Genomic DNA, 15904 nt, shown 5'->3' on the forward strand with positions numbered 1-15904 from the left:
TGGGAAAAGTTAAGGAAATATGAGAATAGGTACCAAATAAACATGAGATAAATTCCAAAGATATGTGACAAGCATCGGGAGGGATTACCATTTAAGCATCAGGACACAGATTTCCGGAGGGTAGGACTCGGAATTGGAAAGGAGGAGATAGCTTTATGCCTCAGATGTGCTAGCGCAGTCAAGAGAGTAAAATGCGTGCGTCCGACTCGGTGAGTGGTCTCAGATTCGCATCCAGCTGGGACCACTGGAAGCGCTCGACCTGATTATATGAGTAGCGGAGCTTTCTGAGAAACCTCATATGGCGGAGGAAGGCCTGCCCTCAAACCCTTAATTTCACCCGCTATAGGGTTTCTTACCGTCGGGAACTCACCCACCAAACCGGCTTTCGGACGAAGACAAGAGACGTTTCTCTTTCCCGCTCATCACGTTCAGCAGTCTCTCCAAGTGGAGAGGGACACATATAAATTCCAAAAGTTTAATCTCCTTATAACCCTCCGTCGATCTAAACGTGTCTCAAGCAAGCCCCCATGAATTTTCGTGTATCATCCAATGCTTTCTTTCATTTCATCGACCAGAAATGAATTCTACACGAAAACATTTTCTTAACTTTTTGGACTATGGCAACATAGTTACACACAAAACATCAGACATTTTTCAATTTGTATCCATTATTTACCAAAACGAGCGTTGGGTAATCTGATTTTTAGCGTTTGCACGCAGTAGGTATCGGATTAAGAAGTAAATTCCCAGAACATTCATTCAAAAATAATTGTTTCTTTAAACTCTAAAAGCACCAGTTTATAAATAATGAATTTGATCATAAGTTAAAACTAAGACCACGATAAAAATTGGTGCAAATATTCTTACCCTGCGCCAATCAGTCTACGTTATCCCACTGGAAACTAAAATCGATATAATGACTATGAAATTGATACATAGCGATTTTGGGAAGGCAAATCAATTGAGCGGAAGCATTTTTAAAGTACTAGCTCACTGGATTCCTTCTAATTTAAATTGGCTCGGGATCAAAAATATTTTTATTTCAAATTAGAGATATATTTAGGCACATTATTAGAAGTATAATCTTGAACCACAGAATACGATTATCCACGTCCTGACAGCGTTAACTCCAGAACCACTTAAAAATACATGTAGCCAAAGGAAATACGAGATCTCATATTATCTGAAAAAGATTTCAAACCGACTATTTTAACTGGATAAAACCGTTCCTAAATCATGAGAGAAGAAGAAAGAGAACAATGCAACAACACTGTAAATGTAAATTTTCCATGTAAATTTGCAATGATTTCTCATTTTAAGATTCCCGATTGAATATTCCAACCAGAGAGGAGGGAAAGAGTTTCGTTTCTGGAAATTGACTATCATCTTTTCTGAAGGAGAAAAAAACCACATAACAAATGAAATCTCATTTAAGAGAGTGGAACGATTTACACCAAGGGTGAATTCATTTATTTAGCCCAAAAATTACTAAAAAAAAAGTCATTCGGAAACCGTGCTCAAAGAATACGTTGGATTACTCCATAAATATGGTACTCTAAATACTTGATAAGGGTTTTTTAGACATTGAAAGTATACATTCAATGGTCTACATGATGCCTTAGGATAATGCTGTTGACACGCAATGCAATAACATGAAAATTGAAAAATATAATTCAGCATGTCAATCTCATCGAATATTTATTAAACATACTGTCAACAATCAAAACCGTTCCGTTAATTAGTAAATATTCAAGAGGAATATTGAAAAGTTATATCTTCATTTGTAAACAATATTTTCACAGAAAGTGGAAGCAGAGTTGCAGCATTGTATTCGTTGAGGTAAACTAAAAGTTTATTTTCATATATACTTGTCTGAGAGGAAAAACTGATAGTTAACAAGGCATCATAATAAATGATACACAGTTGTACGCTCCACAGAAGTTTACTCAACCGACCTAGGTTTCGAAATTAGACTATGTTATTTTCAAAGGTTAAGGGACATTATGTAATGTCGAACCCTGGGTCAGTTAAGTAAACTTCTGTGGAACATGCAACAGTATATCTTTTACTATGTTTCCTGTCACCAAGTTCCACCAAGTATCGCCATCCAGCCTCAAGTTGATCAGTTAGCAGGCAGATTTTTCAAATTGGCAATGAGCGAGCTCCTTCCGCTTCCGTTAAAACTCATCTTCAAATGCAATAATCGCCAAAAAGTGCTTCCAGTACATCCCAGCAACGAAAAAGAAACGTATGATTCGAGAAACGGCCGAGTTTCTTATCATCAACAAAATCCATGTCTAGACCACGCCACTTTCCCTGCACGTCTACTCAGTACTGCGTGACCATGCACTTGACCCTGCGACTCAAGTCCGCTTCCCGAGCGGAATTTGTCGTTCACGAAAGCAGCAAACCAGTTCCTTTGCATGAAATCATCCGCCGCAGACGGGTTCAGTTTAATCCAGGCTGTATTTTATGGAAAGAACTCAGACAACGCAGTCGGGATCGAAGAATTCATTCCAAGACAAACAAGTTTCCCGATTCATGCAGTCATCGACTGAGGACAGTTTTCACTTGGCCTAAGAAAGCGAGAGCTACTGAATAGTCCACACAAACACTAAGGAATACTCTCCCAGTTAAGATACTCACCGATGAATCCTTATTTCAATTCAGGTTTTCAAAACATCTCCATTGATCGAATAACGCCGGACTAAACTGCTTTTCAAGTGACAGGAGGGATACTTGATGAAATAGAAAGCAAAAAACATCAAAATTGCGTTCCTGATGTCCCCATTCAGAGGTTGTTAAGTGTATTACTATCAAAAGAATGAACATAAATGTAGACGGAATAAAAAATAAAAACAGAAGTGAGATGACTACAAGATCCGAGCATGTTCCAAGTACAAGCCGTTCCGCAGCAATTATACGTAAAAAAAAACAGTAACATGTTCAACCCGCTCTTTTCCGATTCCCTATAAAGTTGGTATGTTTTGTGAAACTTCCATCATTACTTGAGAATTAACGATGAAAGGCTGTAGAAAAATGTTAGCAAGATTTTGCAAGATAATAAACCTAGGTTTGTCATGTATACATCCTATATAAGATGGGCCTCGGTGGCGGTGGGGTAAAGTACTTGCCTGCCAAATCGAAGGTCGCGGGTTCGAATCCCGCCTGGGTAGGTGATCCCTATCCAGGGCATGGATGTTTGTGTTGTACCTGCTTTGTTGATATTGGAAACCCTCTTTGTAAAAGGCCGTCATGTGCTGTTTAAGGGGAAGTTGATAATAAATAATAATAATAAATAAGATACTTTGAAAGTGTGAGTCATTTTCCAATTCAGAATTTTGACAGAAATATTGGCATAAATGTTTCATTACTATCTCAAAAAAATTATCACCTCTAACCTCAGCGTTACGAACTATTTAAGTTTTTATTGTCTGTTACACACAACCCAGTTTGCGTAGCTATGAATTTTTTTAAGAAAAATTTAACTTGTTGAGATCTAGAATCGTACGTCAATTTCCCAAATGAGCATGTCAATGGAGGAGAAACGATAAAGTTTGAAGTGTGTGGAGAAAGTTATCTGGACGGAAGGGAGGCAAGAAAAGATTAACTGAATATGGAATGGAAGTAACCGATGTTGCCGGATGAGACAAGGAGTGGGCGGTTAAACAGGTAATTACAGACGGAGGGATGCTGCTCAAGGAATAAGGACCTAGGGAAAGCGAGTGCAAGGGAAAGGAAAATGGGAAGACATCGTGAATGGGATGAAACAGCGCAGACACGGATATTAACTATGTTCAGAAGGAAATAAAGTAATGAGAGCTTAACACTAGAACCGCTGAACTTTCCAACCCCACCAAAACCGCGGCATGGGACTTTTTTGTCCCATTGTCGAAATACGTTGATCCTGTCATGTTTAAGTATAATTGACGGTTTTTTGTGGTTTGTGTGAACAAAACACGTGTTTAGGTAATGTTTAATACGTTTTATTAAGTATAACTAGGAATACAGTAAACTTATTTTGACAGCAAAAGTGTTGTTTGTCAAGAGGGGCGTAGCGCCGGGCAGAGGTGACGCGGCCGGCGCTGCGTGAGTAGGCGCCCAGCGCACTCCACACATTCGTAATAAACTGTTATTATGCTAAATACAAAATCAGTGTACAAAAAAAACTGAAATTGTATGTTTTCCCCATATGGGAAAAAAAAGTCCCATCCCGCGGTTCTAGGTAAATCGTCGTTTTTCCCGCGAACCAAACATCGTGCAATATTTTCAATATGACCATTAAAAAGAGCATAAAAAATGAGTACAAGTCAGTAAATTTCAAAGGGATCAAACCACTAGTACATGAACGGCAAGAATTTGCAAAGGGGGATGGGACAAAAAAGTCCCGTCCGCGGTTCTAGTGTTAAGGGTTAATGCAAGTTTCATCTCCTCCTGATGTGATATCCGCTAATACTTGACGTCCTGTATCATGGCTAATAATTTGTGGCAAGGGATTTGATAATAATGAGGTTGGGGTATCTAAATCCCGAGATGACAAGAAATTTAAATTGTAAGTACCAAAGTAAATCCTACTTAACATAAAGCCTTTACTATCTCATGTATCCCATCAAATATTCCAATTTTACATATTATATTCATAAGATAGCGATATAGAAATAACAGAGATAAGGTAGGATAAGATAGAGAAATAGATATATATTCCACATCCTGGATTGATGCCTCGCCAACACATAGTAATAATACTGGGAAATAATAATAAAATAATTCAGGGATTAATTTCCAAGATTGTTTTAGATATTTTAGGGCAGAGCTCGCCCAGCACTGACCACAACGAAAGAGGTCTATTCTATCCTACAATAGGGCGCACCCTGCATTGACCTTCGCTAAATTCACATATACGGGTTGGTAGGGCCCTTTTTTCTGAGAGGAGTTTTATATTTGAGTTTACAAAGCTTAATAAGGATATAATCCAGGATCTCTTCAATTGGGGCACAACATTCTAAGCACTCGGCAACCTTGCTTTTACCAAGGAACCGCATGCCGTATATAAATCCTTTTTTATATCCGAATATAATTAGGATAACAGGTATAGTCATTTTTTATTTATCCTCACCAAAAACTGATCATCTACACCCTCTAATCTATCGGCTATTATCAAAAGTCTAGAGTGACAAAAACACTTCCCTCTTGATGGAGAAGCTGAATTCATAACAACCACAAAGACTTTTGTTGATTTATAATAAAGGTAGTCTTTTTGATAATATTGAATTTTTATTATATTTATGCATTATTATTTGTAATTTTATTTACATTGATACAATAATTTATACTTTATAGTAATTGAATAATAGCCATATGACTCAAAGCTAGATAAGAGAGATGAGAACAACAACCTAACCTCAACCGTGTCCGTTTGGTTAAGAACGTTTACAGGCGTCAAAGCTTCATGCTCCTTACAATTGTAATAAAAAAAAGTGATACGGTGGCTAGAAAATATAGTAGTACGACAGTTAACCATCATGTCACTATTCAAGCACCAGTGGCGCAGCGAGGGCGGGTTTTGGGGGATAAACCCTCCCCCACCACAGCTCATAGAAATTTTTAGGTTTAATCGATTTTACTTAATTGAATTGATATTACTAATAGAACAATGTAAGGATTAATAAAATACCTCTCAGAAAGCCTTAAAACTCACCAATTTTAACCACTTATCTTAAAATTCCGCAATTTATTAATCTCGCACCTACCACTTATCCTGGTGTATGTACCATACGCCCACACACCACGGTATTAGTTGCACCTAAACCTCCCCCAGCCCTAAATCCTAGCTGCGCCCCTGCCAAGCACCACTTGACAGTGTTCTGAATCCATATTAAAACTACATTCTAAAGTTGCATGGAAAAACAGCGTAACCTAGAGAGCATCCGAATAGCTAAAAAAATCCTCAGAGATATCAAAATTACATATTTAAGAATCGATATAGATAAACCGTGAAGGGATTTTGGTATATATTCGCTATCGTTCTTTTCCTTCACGTTAATAGGCAATCTCTCAATGCTGGGGAAAAGGCTTCATAGTCACTTACGATTTTGCAAGAATAACGCAATCAATATTTAGTTTTCTAACCCTCATCATCACCAGTTACCGAAGATAGGCTCGATATAGCTTTTCATTCGATTCTACAGTCAGATTCCCTTTTAACACCTACATTATTAATTTATTTAAGTAATTGATCACAGACGGCGTTTCTGCCAATTTACAGTGATGCAGTGACAAACATGAGATATAAACGTAAACATTCGTAAACAATGAGTACAGGCTAAAAATAGTGTAGAACAAGTATATAAGGTACGTGTAAAGGGAGGTAAGGAAAGAGGTTTATTTATTCGCTGGGGAATGGTCGCCATTACCCATTAGTGCGGAAAGACGCCGAGTATGAGGAAGCGATTCAATAGGAGACATTATATAGAGTGTTTATAAATTAAAATCGGGGTTTTAACGCATTATAATATTTATTGCATTATCCTTACAGTTATAAATTATATGTCAAATGAAAGACCAACCCAAACAGTTTTGTTTTTCAGCTACAATGCACAAGTGCGTGAAATGTTTCCGCCGCGATCCGCTAGATAGCGGTAGTAGCAAAGTTGACGACTAGTGAACAGAAAGCGTTTAGTGTTTTACAGTTTGCAAAGACTGAATCTGTAGCTATTGTGCAACGTGTGTTGCACAGTAACCCCAGATCCGCACATTATGAGTGTTTACATGTCCACTGAGGTGAAAGGTCGACTCATCACTGAAGACAACATGATCCAGAAAATCATCATCGTCATGAAACAACATTTCCAATAAATTTGAGTTGCTCTTTCATTTGACATATAATTTATAACTATAGCTATAATGTAATAAATATTATAAAGCGTTAAAATCCCGATATTCATTTATAAACACCCGGTATTTTAGCTTTCCATCCTTCAACATGAATCTCATACGAGGCCTACCTCTGCCGTACTTCCTTTCCTTTATAGTTTTTCATACTCTATGATACTCTATGATAGTCTTTCATACTCTATGAAACATATCTTTGTGCTACCATATTGTCATATTACCACTCAACACTCTTTGGAGATGATTACTGGGTCAAAAATATAGGCAGAACAGAAGTGATACAGGATCTTAGCTTTGTTTACTCAAGTATTCCACTATCTTTTCCAAAGCTAGTCTACTGTTAATCATGTGTTAATAAACTGTCTATCAAATCCGTTTACAGCAAGGTCCGTAAAAATGCACCGCTTTTCTTCAATCGAATAAAAAAGATTAAAAACCCAAAATGTTTCGAGATCGTAAATATACATGTACACAAAATTATACTTATAAAAATACATTATTATGCACATCTCATTAAAATTAAGCAGATGAAGCGCCTTTGTCTATCCATCAGGTGCGATTCACTCAACTGGTAACGTAACACTGCCAACCGTCTTCTATATTATTTCTACTGTATAGATACCTTTTTCTCAACTTATACGCAACCAAACTCTACAAATGAGGTACCAAAATGCACAGAATTGATCAGAGAACATGCGACGGCATATAATACTTCCTAAATATTGCTATTGTTTCCTAAAATTGGTTTTTAAATAATAATAAAAAACTAAAAACAACAACAAAAACCGGTAAATATTCCTGACGTTAACGGCGTACAAACTGATACATTTGTTCATTTGCAACAATATCTCGCATTCTTTAAATAACTTTTATCAAAATGCGGCTGATTCCACATTCAAGTCTCCTGTTGATGCGTAAGTATGAGTCATCATGTGCGTTTAACAGAGGATAGTGTAATTACTTCCAATGTTGTGTTTAAAGAGGTCCTCTGACCTTAATTTGTACATGAATATTCCAATTAAATTTGTACATAAGACTCTGCCTTTTTTTTCTACATTTTAAAATTAGAAACGCGCGTCCCTCTGAGGAACTGCATTGAAAAGAGCGGGGGAAGGCCGCTGGGAGCGGGCGCATTACGCTCGTACTTTATTAGTTCATTAATAGATTCAACGACAACCGTAAGAGAAACACCCTAATTTTACATCGACATATCTCTATCCGACATGAATACTGTCTCTAGGTTTGCCTCCCATGAAATATGTTGAATGTTGAAATGATAGACGTTGAATTTGGCTATTTAAAATTTAAACGGCTGTGAAATGCAGTTCATTGGTATGACAAATAGGTACCTAGAAACGGAAATGGAACATTGAATTTCCCTCCATTTCGTTGGCTACGACGACGTGACTCTAAAAATCGCATCTCATGCGATAAACTCCGTAAAATTGCCATGAAAATGAATCCCATGAACTTTACACCCACCATAATTTTATAATACACCTACGATGAAGTTCAACGTGAAAACATATTTGACTTAGCCGGGAATCAAACGCGGCTTTCATAATTACCGGTCAGGCGTGTTATACAGTTACACCACCAAGCCATTTTCTCAGGGCGAACTTCGGTGGTGTAACTCGCTTGCAGGCCTGACCGGCAATTGGGAGATTCGGGTTCGAATCCCGGCTAAGTCAGATGTGCTCTCATGGCGAACTTCATCCGTGGCGTACTAAACTTTGCACCCGTGCGCGTGACTGCGTACGAAGTCACATGTTTCATGCAGCGCTTTACCATAATTTTGCTTAAATTTTGCTATACAATAATTTTTCAACTACGAGAGCAGAATTTTAAAACGAGGTAATTTGGGAATATTTGCGTTGAGTTGTCGAGGCGGGGTCGTCTACTTAAACGATCCACTCTTTTCTAATGACGCAATGACTTTAGCGCTCTAAGTTCTACTAACTCCCTCCAGATCCCGCTCACTTAACGTCAAGGCGTGTTTAAAAGCTTTTCCTTGCATTCCTCCAGATAGCTTTTTTTCGCCCCTCCTCTCTTCCCAACCCCCACTTCTCTTCATTCATGTGGACATCCCGATTGCGCCCAGCGGCGTCGTGAGGCCCTCGATGACCGCCAGGTGAAAGGGACGCGCTCTATTTCGCGAAATTTTACGCAACGAACGCGAGAACACGGATTCGGATTTACAAAGCGAGAAGAGGACAGCTTACAAGGTCGAAGGGACCTTTGATGGAATGACGACTCTTCGGAGAAAAAAAAATTCGGATTTTCCAATTTACACACTCCCATCCTTTCTCCATCTCAATACGTTCCTACCAACCGTAACGGTCTACATTTTCGGTGCTCGAAGGACACTTAGCTCGTTTTTTCGCGAATAGAAGTACTTACCTATATTATTAAGGCCTGACTTGGAAGCTACTCTGGCGAACTGATTCATGAAACAACTACCTTCGTATGCGGCAGTTACGAACCGTAAAAAAAGGAATATCGAGCCCAGGACTCATGATCAACACGAAAAATCAGGATAATAGATACTATCAATGTATCAGACGATTAAGTGCAACGCTAGCGATAAAAATTACGGCCCCTTTACCCAGTGATTCATAACCATATTATTGTTGAACGGTCAAAGAAGTGCATTTGGATGAAGGTTTTTTATCAAAAGAACCCCTCTACTTCTCGACTTCCAATACGTCACAAATTCGCTTGGTAAGAATTTCGCATGCATGATTAATAGGTATGTGTATAAATATAGGGCAATCCATTCATTATAAGAAAATATATTTTTTATCATGAATGGATATTTTATAGTCCATATCTATTCATGCAAAAAAAACGAAGAGATAGTTATGTCGTTAGTAGACAAAGGGCAAAGAAAATGATACGTTAAAAAACAGCGTTTGCGCTGCTTTGGAATTCACGGCTGAAATTACTTGATGGTTACACATGGTTTTATAAATGCAGTGAAAACTTGAGTCTTTGAAAAATGGTATTGACACATGAATAAAATTAACGATAGAACAAAATTAAAAGCTCACCTACTCCGAGACCCCGAAAATGCGGTGACTTCGATGAAATGTGGGCTCCTATGGCTGACTACTCCCGTCGAAAATAACGCGAAGGTATTCAGATAGCACCCCAAACCATGGGACTGGCTGCATTTGAAGACAACCCTAGAAATATAGAGCAGGAACCACAACATTGAGTCATTTTATTGCGCGTTTCCCTTGACCTTAACAGGTGTACTTAATAACACACTTCTCCCGTGCGGTCTTCAGTAGACCTGTTTTTTATAATATTTTTTATTTAATGCTAAATTGTGAATATTCTATAACCTTGCACACAAAATAAAGCATTAAACAGATTTTTTTCTGAATAAATGCTAATACATATGAACTATATCAACATAGCAATGAAAATGTTGGGTAAAATTTTTTTTAACGATTGTTTACATTCATAGTGCAAAATAGAATGTATACGCCGCGGCCGAGCACAAATTCGGATATATAAAATTTCATATAATTCTTAGTGGCATACATTTTAATAATATGGTAGGAGGAGGTAATTTTTTTTACTTCTTAAGTTCCACGCAATGTAAACAAATGGGAAAAATGCATGCAACTCTATACACCTACATTCTAATTCACAATTTTTAATCAATACAGCGAAAACTTTATCTTATTGACTGTATATGTGCAAGAAATAAATGGATTGGTCATTACTAAATTTATAATAACATATAAATTGGTTGAAAAATTAATTGTTTATATTGTATTAATATTCTTCATTTCATAGATTTACAAAATGCGTTTTATATTCCACTGAAACTGAATTGAATGTACACATTAAAAGTGTATTTTGGCGTACAAATGGTCTGGAAAAAGGCTCAACGAGGCAGCTTGAGCTATTATTTATATGAAATGCCTGACATACTCGGCAAAGATTGATTTTAAGAATAAGCAAAACAAACCCCGTTAACATTTAGCACGGGCTTCGGGCTTGCATAACTGGGAAATGTAAACGCAGGTAGTCATAACCTCATGCCATTTCTCTCGCCGTTGTTCGAGGTGCATTCCTCTCACGTTCCACATTTCGCGAGCGCGCGTGCCCACCTGGTTGTTCTCCGTTTTGGTTAAAGAAAGTGAGAGGCATTGTTGACGAGCCCCTGGAAATGAGTATGTACTCTTCTTAACTCGCCGCCCGACGCAGAGACGAATATGGGACGGTGAAGGGGAAATACGCACCTCTACGAGGCTACTGAATATTGTTCTTGGGAGAGAAATGTAAAGAGTTGTGCAATGAAGAAAGCGCTAACTATTTAAACTATTTATCTTTAAGGAAAGAAACTCAACTTTGATATTGACTGCTTTCTGACGGTTATTCATTTCTTCAAATTTTCCAAAGAGGGATCAAATCTTTATAACAGAAAATATGGAGCACAGATACCTACGTTTCGTCTACGTTTCTCTAAATCATTCAGGTACCCAGATAAACAACGTTTTACAGATTAAATATATTTTCAGATCGTTAAAAAAACAAGCAACATAAATAATTGTTTGCACCTCACATAAAACCCTCTCAAAATGATATTTATGCAAACAATCACCTACGTTATTCATAATATTCACGCTAATTTAGTCACAAAGACGAAAGAAAAAGAGAAAAAATATCATGGAAATGTGATTTAACTATGAGAATGCACCATTTTCATTGAGTTTGACCTCAAATGCGACATTATGTTCAACTTCTACGTAGTTCACACCCATATTTTCTCGATACTAGAAATATAAAAATCCAATGTGAATTGAATCTAATATTCGTTTCATGGGGATCGATTCCCTCCCCAATAGTAAAAGATTATCCGTAAAGACTATTTTACGAAGAAACATGCATGATATGTCATGGTGGTATGGTATTTGGAGGAGGCGACCGACAGCTGAGGTCATTTGCGCCATGAGAGAAGGGTATGGAAGGAGGGGTGGCCAAAAACCCGGTGTCGGCATTAGCCTGCGAAAGGCGCCAAGGGGACTACGGCTTAACGTCCCATCCGACGGACGGAGTGTTGCGCTTGAAACGTCCTCCTCCACTTAGAATTCAAGTATGGATCAGGCAGTCTCTGAAAATTCTCTACCACCAACGGAATTTGAATCCGAGTCCACGGGGTGGGAAGCCAACACTCTAGCCACCACACCAACCCGAACCCCATGATATCTTATTGTGAAGAGAAAAAAATAGTATTATTCTTGCCGCGATTACTAACCAATGATTGAGTACTGAGCCGGGACTCAATGGTTACACTATGTTTATGAAAATAGAATGACAAGAAAATTTGGCTATCTAAGCTATAGTATTGTAAGATGTTAAAAAATAGCTTATATACCTCCGAGGCCCCAGTCGATCACTATGTTTCTTTGAGCTCACGAGGCATACTTTAAAGTATTTTTATATGAAACTGTGATGTTACCAAATTCCAAATATTAATAGTGCTTGGTCAGTTAATTGTGCAATAAAATGGTATTTTAGGTTTTCGCTTCGATCAATACCCAGATAAAGAGGTGTTGGGGTTGGATTTGACTTGTAAAGGCCTTTTATTTTGTCATAGGTCACTTAAATTGTTATGCACCAGAGAAATATTTTAATAAATGTGCACGAGGCGATGGTTTGGCTAATTTTTCATGCCTTCATATTTTTCCTTTTATAAATAAGTTACCATGAATATTTTTTCTATTAGTAGTCACATACATGATAATTGCTTTATCGAAACTTATAGCCTTGGAAAAATAAGTATTAAATTGTTAAAAAAAAATATTTGTTTCTTATTTTATCAACAAAAACCAAAAATTCCTTCAATACTTACGCCTCAAGAAAAACTTGTCCTATTAAATAGCAATTTTGTAAAGTTACATTCTCGTTATTAATATAAGAATAAAAAGTGTTATAAATGAAATCAACTATATCATGGTTAAATAAGGAGCAGTTGGTCATAGGATGAAGATTTCAGGTTCTAGTTTATCCGAGGTACTAGTCACTGGTTTGGAGCACAAGCCAAAACTCCAAGATTCCAAAACTCTCTACTGCCTGGAAAATGGCAGATTGCCTCAATCGGAAGATTCAGCGGGGGTAAAAAATTTCGCTTTTTCGTACGTTGACCATTCTCTTATATTATTAAAATCTGGATGTTGCCTGGTGCTGCGTAAGAACAAGGTGCCTGAATAGAGTTTCTGTTCAGATTTTAAAACACAGGAACTGAGAATGGCACCAAGGTAACTAGGTAACATTGAACAAAAGGTAAAATAAAAAATCTAACACGTAGGCTATATATATCGGTAGAATTTTTAATATTTCTCCGATGGTAATATAAGTCCAGAAAATCTACATGATTAGCCTAGTTTTCCGCTACGAGACGCTCCGGGAAGAACGCCAAAAGAAACATCGGACGTCACGTCGGTGTTCCGCGGAACCGATCAGACGTGCACATTGCTGCTCGACAAGTCCTTCCTTGGAATTCAAGCCACTACCTTTAATTCGTTCCACTCTCACTTCTAGGTTCGCCAAGGCGCAAATTGCAGCAATGAAAAATTTTGGGGGTAAGAGAAAATTGGAAACGAAACACATTATGTCTTATTAACTAAATAATAGGTTTGGGGGAATACGATATAATTTGGAGGAAAAGAACACCCATTCTCTGCACTTCATCCGCATCAGCCTCTTCTGTTGGAGCGGAAGTTGGATAGATTATATTTATTAAAAACATCATCGCATAGGGATTCAACCTAGATGCTAGCTTACACTGGAGAGTATACATTTCCACACATACCAAAAAGAAAAATTGTATTAATGAAAAGAGTAGACCAAACTGTAAGCAGCTTCACTTTTACGGCAATAAATGGGTAAATAATGTAGCAAAGACTAAACTATTCTGCAGAGAAGCAATATCTTAGAAGCAGCATAAGAACTCTGACACTTTCTAAAATATTTACCTCTAATTTTAATTCCAAGCGAAAAATTACTAGCTGTACAGCTTCAAACAGAAGATTCTATTTCATGAAAATATAAAAAAACTTGAAGCAATAAAAGCCTTAAACCTCTAATAAAGAGAACCTTATTATTTCTTAAATTAGGGGAATAGCATCCATAGTGTGAGGCACTGTCTGTGTGTGCTAAAGATAGCTTATTAATTTCCGATGGAGGGTTTCGAAATGTGAACACCTGAAATTGTTGAATATCAATGATATGGAGTCAAAAACAGTTGATGATAAAAAGCATCTTGGAAACAATTCCTCATAGAAATAAAGATGAAAAAAAAGTAAATCTATCATATGATTGCGAGAAAAATTGTGGAGATATTTGCCATGGAGAGAACGACTAGGGATATCATTCATATATGAAAGTAATGAATTGAATAAAATAAGTCAAATAGAATATACTTTACTGGAAAATCAAGGATTTAAATGCACGATGGAACCTTTTAAACCTTTTCTCATAACTATAGCCGCTCATAAAACGTAAGCATGGGACTCGGAGGATTCCATAAAGGCTAATTACACAACAAACGAATAAAATTTAATGATACAAAAACATGCGGTAAAACCTCCGCAATAAGGTCACGAGCAAATTTTACGATGACCAAAAGAAAGTAGATACTAAAAATAAAGGTGCTTTCACCTCCAATAGATCATATAATTACAGGAAAAAAATATGCTCATATTTGACCCCATGAAAGAGCGAAATAAAACGTTTAGCAAAGTAAACAGTCATAAAACTTCACCTCATACCTGCTAATTACAGAAATGTGCCTCCAAATGCACTTCATGAGAACAAGATTATACTTTCAAGAATTCCGACGAAATATTTCGTTCAAACAAATTTGGGAGAGGAATGGAGATAAGACTGCTAAAGCTGAGGCAAATAATTTCAAGTTAATTGATTTTGGGAGAGCCTCATTCTATGAACAACCTTTTTAACATGCCCCAAACTCATTCTGAATAATTTTACTGAAATATTTTGATGACTGCCAAGATTAATAAAAATGTTATGGCTGCAAAAAAAGACTAGTTTAAAAAATCACTCCGCTGTACATTTAAGTCAAGTAAAAGCATAATAGGTACCTGTTCAAGTTAGTATCAAGAGAAGAAATAAAGTGTTTTTTAAGGAAGTACAAACTCCCTGTGAATTGAATTTTAGTACAGCATTTCGGAGATTTTTCAAAGATTGGAGCTCATTGATATTCAAACGAGACAAATTTGTGTCAGATGATATTATCTTTATGAAGTTAAATATTTTTCCGTCTATTCGATTCTCAAAAATTTCCATTTATTTCGGCCCCACGTCTTCCAACCTGAAATTCTAGTTTATTTAACAATGAGATCGTCTCTAAAGAATTTCAGATACGAATTTCGCTGGTTGCCTCGTGAAAAATAAATTTCGTTGTTATGATCGCTCTGGTTTCATCTGGTTAGAAGCTTTCCAATAGGCATGATTAAGCAAACATAATAAGTTCCCTTTATATTGAGATATATTAGAATTTGCCGTGGACAAAATTTACCTCTAAATGGTATTAAAAGCATGCTTAATTTCATCAATTATATATTTATAAATAAAAAAATCAGCTCAATGTAGTGTTTGAAATAGTCTTAATTTATAATTTCACATTTTAATCTCCTAAACGAATAATTTATTCCCACGAACAGGGTGAGTGAATACCTATCTCAAATACATTAATTGCCTAATGCATCGCAAATATAAAAGATACGTACATAATTTTGATCACAGACACCTTTTTTGTGCCAAAATAGTCGACGTTTTGCCAGAATTTCTACAGAAAGCATCGTACATGTTGTGAGATATTATTCATTATTCATGAAAATGTGAGGTAGGAGTCGAAATGCACGCAGAATGGTGCAGTACACGTTTATTGTCTCGTTAATATCAAATTGAATTACTGATAGGAAGCCTCTGAAAATCGTATCACGCAACGTATTAATAACCTCAAGAGTCAAGA

The sequence above is a fragment of the Ischnura elegans genome, chromosome 3, assembly GCF_921293095.1.
Source record: "Ischnura elegans chromosome 3, ioIscEleg1.1, whole genome shotgun sequence".
Classification (NCBI taxonomy): Eukaryota; Metazoa; Arthropoda; class Insecta; order Odonata; family Coenagrionidae; genus Ischnura; species Ischnura elegans.